The following is an 8,718-nucleotide window of genomic DNA, read 5'->3' as shown; positions in this document are numbered from 1 at the left end:
TACAGGTGCAGTGAGCCATAAAGACAGTCCCATCCTCCTGAACTGTGATCCAGGGGTGTGTCGGGGTTGCACTGAGGCTCTGTGAATGCTTCACCTGCAGTTTACAACACAAATAGCGAATTACAAGCTTAGCAAGCTAGCTAGACCATAACCCATATGGTTAAAGTTCAACACATGTATAACATTATTTAGGGCAGCTGGCTATTTTATTTTACATGAATTATAGCTACGTTGGTAAACGTAACGCTAAGTTTAAATGCGTTCATCAGTTCATCATTACCTACTAGCTTAAACTTCCTAGCAAGTTAGTAACATAGTAAATAAATAGGTTTTAACTTACCTTTCCTGATGATCAACAAAAGGTTCTTTCTTATCACATGATAAACTGTAGGATCATTAACCCATAGGACTGATAAACTGTAGGATCATTAGGAAGCAGTGGTAAGTTTCAGTGCTCTTAAATGCCTTGAGGGACTCCCCGGTATAAGGAGAGGGACTACGGACGAGGTACATGTAAATACCTGCAAAGGACAAATTTGGCAAATGTCCAGCGGACTTCAGCGGAGTCAGTAGTTCACTTGGAAGTCACTTGGTCGTAAATAATGAGAGACGATTTCCGTCTGACGAACCATTTTTCACTGGAACCGGTTGATGGCGCTACGGTCCTAAAGATGGCGGCCACAACCAAAAAGTCACGTGACCGATACCCATGAATGAAGCTGAAAACTAAAAGCAAATCATAAACGGGTGTCTGTTTTCTAATTTAGAGCCAGTATCTATGAGGTTTAGTATTTCTAATGCCTATTCATGGGCATCAGTCACGTGACTTTTTTGTTGTGACCGCCATCTTTAGGACCGCAGCGCCATCAACAGACGAAAATTGCCCATTTCTCTGCTGGCGAAAAGCAACGCTACTGCAATGAAATCGATATTTTGGGTTTGGATCCTTATGTACTTCCAAGTGAACTACTGACTCCACTGAAGTCCGCTGGAAATGTGTCGCTCTCCTTATACCGGGGAGTCCCTAAAGGCATTTAAGAGCACTGAAGCTTACCGCTACTTCACTTCAGGATGGGTTAATGATCCTAAAGTTTACCATTTGAATATGAAGAAGCTTTTGTTGATCATCAGGAAAGGTATGTGACAAAATATTTACTTACTCTGTTACGAATTTGCTCGGAAGTTTAAGCTAGTAAAACATGATTCATGTTTTCTCGACCGTTTTAAACTAAGCGTTACGTTTACCAACGTAGCTATAATTCATGTAAAATAAAATAGCCAGCTGCCCTAAATAATGTTATACATGTGTTGAACTTTAACCATATGGGTTATGGTCTAGCTAGCTTGCTAAGCTTGTAATTCGCTATTTGTGTTGTAAACTGCAGGTGAAGCATTCACAGAGCCTCAGTGCAACCCCGACACACCCCTGGATCACAGTTCAGGAGGATGGGACTGTCTTTATGGCTCACTGCACCTGTAAGGCAGGCTTAGGAGAGGTCTGCTCTCATGCAGCAGCTCTAATGTATGTAATGTGTTGGCTGCTGTGGATATCAGAAATGGGCAGGCTTGCACCCAGAAGCCCTGTGCATGGGCCCGGCCAACATGGACTCTGTCAGATGTGTCCAATATGCAGACTTCTCCAACATCAGCTTTGGTCAAAAACAAGAGCCCCGTCATGTCCAAGGCCCTGGTTTTCCTGATAGCAGACCATCGGATGAAGAATGCAAGACGTTTTTTGAGATGCTTCATAATAGTGAAACGCGTGAGTCCAAGCTAAAGAAAAGTGCCATCCTCTCTGTCACTGAGGGCCACTCTCACAGGTAAGATAGCCAGATAACCCGATGAAGACAGCTTGTTTTAATGTTGGTAATTAAAATAACCTAAATGGAGCTGAAATGAGTGTGCAGTACTCTCTCCCATTTAAATACCACTCCCACAGGTAAACACCAAAGGTGATGCAGCTGGACTGGCCCACTCCTCTTTCAACCTTGTACTCGAGCACCAGGCTGGAGATGGATTTGCCCTTGCTGCTGGTTGAGAGAGCCAAGGTCTTTGATGATCTAACACAGCAACAGGTAAACATTATAAACCAGCTTGTTGTGGTTATAAATAGGCCTATTTCAATTGTATTGGAGTGTAACAGCTATAATGATCGGGCTATGTATAGGTAAGACTTTTAATATTTTCATCAGTTCAGGTAATATTCATGACAAGCCATTCCGTTTTGAAAGTAGTACTATGAAAGATTGTCCTGAACCTAATCAATCTTAGTCTCTAAATACAATTTAGTGTTAGGTTGCTCTCTAGCGACAGCATATGTTATTGTGTTACTGACATTTTTTCACAGTGTTTGGTAGTTGAGAAGGAGACCAGGGAGCAAAGTAAATCTAGGGTTTGGTTTGATCAGAGGGCAGGAGGAGTGACAGCGTCAGTGTTCTGTGAGGCAGACAGACCTGCATCCTTGATCAAAAGAATTTGCTCTCCCCGTGCTTCTCAGTTCTCCACTGAGGCAGCAAGCTTCATAGGTTATAGATAAGTTTGATAGGAGATCTATTAGGGATGTAACGAACGATTCGATATGAATCCCGATACCGAGTTCACGATACGTTTAATCACGATACAATTTTCTCATATTTATAAAGAAATATAAATTTAAATAATCCTTTTTAATTTTGAGGTTGTATAGCAAAGTTCCCACACGTCCTGGAAAACCTGGAAATTAAGAGACTAGTTTTCCAGTCCTGGAAACACATGGAAATGGATTAAAATGACCAAATATCCTGGAAATAATTGATGTTGTCCTGGAAAATTTTAACTGTATTTTAGCCCCTCACTCAGATCGCCTACGTAAACCTAGGTGTGTATTTTTGTTTGAAACTTGACTGTTGGTAGGGTAGTGGTGGCTGTATTTTTAAATTCATTGCGTTTCTGAGTTTGAGTTTTGACCCTTTGAGGGTGCTGTAGCTGGTCAGTGTGCAAAACTGAAGCAGCAGATTGTTAGCAATGTGAAGTCAGCAGCTAATAGTTCGCTAATAGAACTATATTCCTGTAAGTATGAGCACACGTCATTTTATGTTAAGCATGTGAAGTAAAATGGATTGTTTGTTAAGATAATACTATCGTGATTGCGATGCCAATTTCCACGCGCAACTAAAACACAGGATCTTTTGACTTAAAATTACTAGATGACATATTCTAACGTCAGCTAGCCAGTAGCACAAGTTAGAGTTTCAGCCGCCTCAACTCCAGTCTAGGCTCCCACAGCTGTCAAAGGCGCAATCGAGTCCTGCAAGCGATCTAAGATTGCCGCCTTGAGACACTTTCTAACCAACTGAATGCCGATAGAAAAGTATGACACTTACATTACAACCTTTTTCTTTTAAATATACATATTGCTGTGTTCTTTCACTTCAGATTGGACATACTGTAGGTGCTTGGATAGATGTAGGCTTAATAAAACTGCGTGTGTGTACTGAAAATATACAGATTATGCATTTTGGTTTCTTCAAATTTAGATTTTTGCACTTAATTTTGTGTGAAACTTTGCCATGGCAATAAAAACTGCACTACAAAATATATTCAGTGTTTCCCATTAATCACCTAGACTGAGGCGGCCCACCATAGTCTAATTTGTCCCGCCACAGTTTCATAATGAACAGAAAATATTTTTACACTTCAGTTCTGATGTGCGCATGTGCAACAGTCACATCGCAGGACGTGCGATTGTGAGGCAGATTAACTGAAAGAAGTAGAGCTGCTACTTATTGTTGCTTGGTACAAAAAGAGCAGTCGCCATTTTCTTGTTTTCGATGATTAATCTACAACAAAAGTCTGTCTGACATCATATTAGTGCAGCTCTTCATCAAGGCACAGAGTGAGCTGATGCTGAGCATGCAGAGTCTGTGTGTCATTTGCCTGTAAACTGTAAACAAGCTCGTGACGTAATGTCGGCGGGATGATCAGGCTCGCTTTTGACGCAGGCTTTTAATTATGCGTGGCGGCTTTGGATGTGCGTTATCAGCGGCACCTCGTGCCGGCGCTGCGCTTACACCTGCAGCGCACACACGCCGTGAGGATGTGTGTCCCGACAGGAAGTAGGATACAGTGCGATTTCGTTTCCAATTGTTACCGTCACTGGACTGATCACGATTAAACATACATTTAAACATGGTAGATGACATAACGTTTAAAGTGTAACTGCACCCACAGGTCTGACCATAACTCCACCCACTGCACAATTTTGAAAACTGCTCAAAGTGGGCAAGGGGCTGAGAGGGGGCTGAGAGGTGGGTGGGTGTGTCTGGCAGCTCAGTGACTCCTCTGGCCAGAGAAAAATGGAAAGCGACACAGTCACGAGGCACATATGCCATAGAGGGCTCCCCTCCAGAGTCCCCTGAAGAGCACTTTAGTGTGGTGGAGGACCGTCGTGGTCCCGAGCCCTATCAGTTCTAGCCGATGGCTCCAGCCCCACTAATGCCTACAGCCAGAGCTTTTGAAGCCGAAGCAATGCAAGTGCGCATGTGCCGACCGCACGATTGTTTGGTATATTAAGTCGCATCTAGAGCGAGCTAACTTCACTCATGTTTAGTGTGGTTGATGAATGAATGCGGGAGAAGGGAGGAGATGCTGCTGCTGTTGTTGGTCTGTGTGTGTGTGTGTGTGTGTGTGTGTGTCAACAGAATGCAATGTTTTGATGATAAACAGTGATATAAGTTAAGGAACAGGATATGCCCTTGTTCCTTTTAGATTTGAACTCGACCTGGCCAGCCCTGTGGAGAGAGAGTCAGTCTCAGGAATTTAAAAGCATCCTTGGTTAGAGTGGAGAAACAGAAAGTTAAGTAAATATCAGCCAACATGCAAAGCTGGTATAAACAATTGAAATTAATAAAGTCAATTACTATATGCAAATGAGAGTACAGTTAATTCATGGTCATCTTAAAGGTGCATTAATTTCAGACATTTACACAATTCAATGACTATATGATATGTTAGATATCACTAGCTGTCAGAGCTATTGAAAGAGTGAAACATTTGTCTCTTTTTGTCTGCTTTTCATGTATTTGTTAGCCATGGTGTGAATATTTGTTGTTAGTACTGCTATACAACTGCGTGTTAAAATCTGATCTTTATAGTTAATAATAATAATAATAATAATAATAATTGACATGTTGATAACACATATTCAGTCTTTCAGAATGCTCTCAATTATGTGTGGATGCATACTGTAGTGGTGTGGTCTAGACTACAACACTGGCCACAGCATTAACCAACACCAGGGCGAGGTGTCGCTGATAACAGGAAAAAGCTGCCTCACCTAACTGAAAAGCCCTGAAAGCGTAAACTAGCCGACATTGCGTGACAGCAGCAGCAGCATCGCGTGCTAAAAGTTTACATGCAGGTGACAAAACAGGGTGCAGCCCCTGGATTGGGACACACCTACAGACTCTGATGCACTGATGGAGGGCTGCACAAAAGTGATATCAGATTGACTTTTCCTGCTGATGTTGTGGAAAACCAATTGCGACGTTGAAACTATTTATTTACTCCTCTATTCAACTACAGACGCAAAAGACGTGATGACGTCGCACAAGAGAAGCCAAAAGCAGATAGCGCCCTCTGCTGTTTAAAAAACAGTATTGCGATTCATCTCTTCATCTTATCCATTTGACTCGTCACTTATATGTATCGATATTTAACTGCATTGCGAGGTATCGTTACATCCCGAATATCTATGCATTGGCCTACAGCGCATCTCTTGAGAATTTCATGCTCAATATAAAGCTATAAAGCAGGATTAATTGGTGTAATTTATTCTGAGGCTTGCAGCTTGCATACTGTGGTACTTTAAAGTTTGTGAAGCTTTTGTATTTTCTTTTTTTTTTTTTTGTATTATCTAACCTAAAGCATCATCAGATTTTCACATAAGCCATAAAAGCAGATAAAGAGAACCCAATTAAACACAAGGCAAACATATTAAAATTGGTCATTTCTTTATTATGAAAGATGATCCAACATTACATATCTGTAAGTGGCAAAAATATCAGAACCTTTGCTTTCAGTATCTGGTGTGACCTCTTTTATTCTTCTTCAACCACTCAGGAACAAGTCTGACCACCTGGAGGTGGCGTCATTTCTCATTCTCCAGCTGGACGGGCACGGAAGGCTCCAGAGATACAAGCTGCTCCATCTTGGATGCAGCTGAGATGGTCCAAGTATAATATTTTTGTCTCATTTGTTTTATCTGGTTTTCTTGATCTACTTTAAGGACGGCGGAAATCTGATGTTTGAGGTCAGATTTTTGCAGAAATATAGAAACTTTTAAAGGCTTCACAAACTTTCAAGGACCACTGTGTGAGACTTGAATTAGAGTGTCTGCAGGATATTAACAGCTATTACCTGTCAACATTTACCAGAAGGGGTTCCACAATACTGTCATAGGGCCATTGCTTATAGTGGTTTGCTGAATAAAAAAACATAACACTATTGTAGCATGATAGGCACACGTTTATATGCAAATTAATTGATGACGCTTGTGGTCAGAATGCAACACCTTCTGGTAAATGTTGATAGGCAGACAACATCACTCAGACATGGTCACATTGTAATACATAGTTTCTATTTCAATCTTTGTCAGATGGGGTCAAGTGAACGAAGAAAGAGCAAGGGCAAACTACAGTGCTATGATGCAAGACCACCATGAAGACTTCCAGGTTAAGGCATCAGGGTTCATCATCAACCCAGAACTCCCCTGGATTGGAGCATCACCTGATGGTATGGTCACCTGCAGTTGCCATGGTGATACCATTCTGGAAATAAAATGCCCCTTCAAATCCAGGGACTGCTCCCTCACTGAAAGCTGCACGGATCCATCATTCTGTCTCGGCATGGAAGAGGATGGAGCAATGGCACTGAAGTCCAACCACTTGTACTTGTATCAAGTGCAAGCTCAAATGCATATTGCAGAGGTGAGTTACTGTGATTTTATGGTTTGGACACCACAGAAAGTTTTCACCCAGCGGATCCCATACGATCCTGTCTGCTTCCGTGATGCCTACCCCAAAGTCGTGGAATTCATCAAGACTGGAGTGCTACCTGAGCTGCAGGGGGACTGGTATACAGCACCACGCCTCACTCCCAGACACTGCAGCCACAGAACAGCCACCTGAAATGGGATGCTACTGTGGTAAACCTGCTGACACAGATGTCATTATTTGCACATCTGGAAACTGTTGGCAGAAGCACTTTCATAGGTCTTGCCTTAAGCTGATCAGGGTATCCAAGACATGTAAATGTGTGGAGTGAAGAAAACAAGTTTAGTATCATAGTAGTTCAGTTTCACTTCATGTAACATGCTTCTAGTTTCTAGTATGGTAGACCAGGTTTGGTTGGCACAGATATTTTCTGCTCCTTTGAATGTCACAGAAAGAAAAATGTAATATCAAAATGTTTGCTTTTTTTCAACTGCACTCATGTTTTATGTTAAAACTTCTTGAAGTCATTCACCTTTTTCATGAGGGTAGTATTTCAGTTCTATTGTATCAAAAGTAAAAAATTGGTCTATGGACTAAATATATTATAAAACTGTTACATGGAGATGTTGGAAATATGTTACTGTGGTTGGCTGGCACACATTTTGTTACTTACAGCTGAGGCTTTATCCTTTAATTTGCTGTTTTGAATATTCTAACATATGTTTTATCAAAGAAATACAGCAGTGTAATGTGTGCCAATCACTACAAACTGTTAGAATGGGTTTTTTTCAGCTTCATTAGCGATGGTTAAATATTTTAATTACCAGCCTACATTTGTATATTGTTATACATCTGTGTTTTACTGTACATTACTGTTATACTGTATATCTTATATATTATTGTATTAGGATTTCTGTGAAAATGTATATAACTATGAATTAGTTTATTAAAAATGAATAAAATATGAGTAATATACTTCCACCTGGGTTTATTGCATAGTAACAATGAGTAACAGCCATGCATAACAAGAAAAACAAATTAAAAATGATTTACATTTTTATGTTACACAGGGTACACAATGTTACTGACGTCCATGCTACTCTGAGGAGACAACAGATGGGCAAATGTTGCACAGAGCACAGCACACTCTGACCATCTTGTCAAGAGATGTAAGCTCTCCTGGAGTTGCAGTCCGGCAGAGAGAGATGGGTATTGTGCTTTGTAAGATGGTGTACTTGTTCCTTACAAGGCCTATCGCACGTTCAACATGGATCCGAACAGCTGCTAGTCCCCTTGAATCTTCAAGTTCACTTGGATGCAGTTGCTGTTTTCCTTTAGTGAAGGCAGGGATATTGAGATGAGCGCTGTACAAGCCCACAGCATCTCCAATGTTGAACACTCGATCTGCCAGGACCACATCGCCAGGTAACAGACTTTCAGGTAGCCGCAGTTTTCTGTGATGTGCTCATGCTTCTGTTATGACTTGTTTGCCCCCTCCAGCCATGAGACAAATTATATGACTCCCTGTGGAGTTATTGATATCAAACACTTGGCAGTATTATGATGCTAATACTGTGAATATGTTTGTGCTCAGCCTTTCATGTTTTTAGGTCTCTCGATAAAAAATTAAAAGCAGTCCATTATGGAGGTACAATTTCTGTAACTACTATTTTTGAAACACATGGGTAAACAGATTTGAATCTGTTCCTTACTGGGCCACACTATAAATCTGGACAACCTATCATGC

At 41.1% G+C, this 8,718-nt stretch overlaps 1 long non-coding RNA gene across 1 annotated transcript; it reads left to right on the top strand.

The window, feature by feature from the left end:
• The first annotated feature begins 846 nt into the window (after positions 1-846).
• On the top strand, positions 847-7,888 carry LOC138602983 (uncharacterized). The gene is made up of 4 exons (XR_011309227.1): positions 847-1,136; positions 1,386-1,820; positions 1,940-2,075; positions 6,100-7,888. It is a non-coding gene; the product is annotated as an uncharacterized lncRNA (long non-coding RNA).
• Positions 7,889-8,718: the final 830 nt, after the last annotated feature.

The sequence above is a fragment of the Semicossyphus pulcher genome, unplaced genomic scaffold (assembly GCF_022749685.1).
Source record: "Semicossyphus pulcher isolate SPU_LCO1_2020_fin unplaced genomic scaffold, fSemPul1.0.p SCAF_23, whole genome shotgun sequence".
Classification (NCBI taxonomy): domain Eukaryota; kingdom Metazoa; phylum Chordata; class Actinopteri; order Labriformes; family Labridae; genus Semicossyphus; species Semicossyphus pulcher.
The sequence above is the reverse complement of the archived record's forward strand: the minus strand, read 5'-3'. Positions and strand labels throughout refer to the sequence as shown.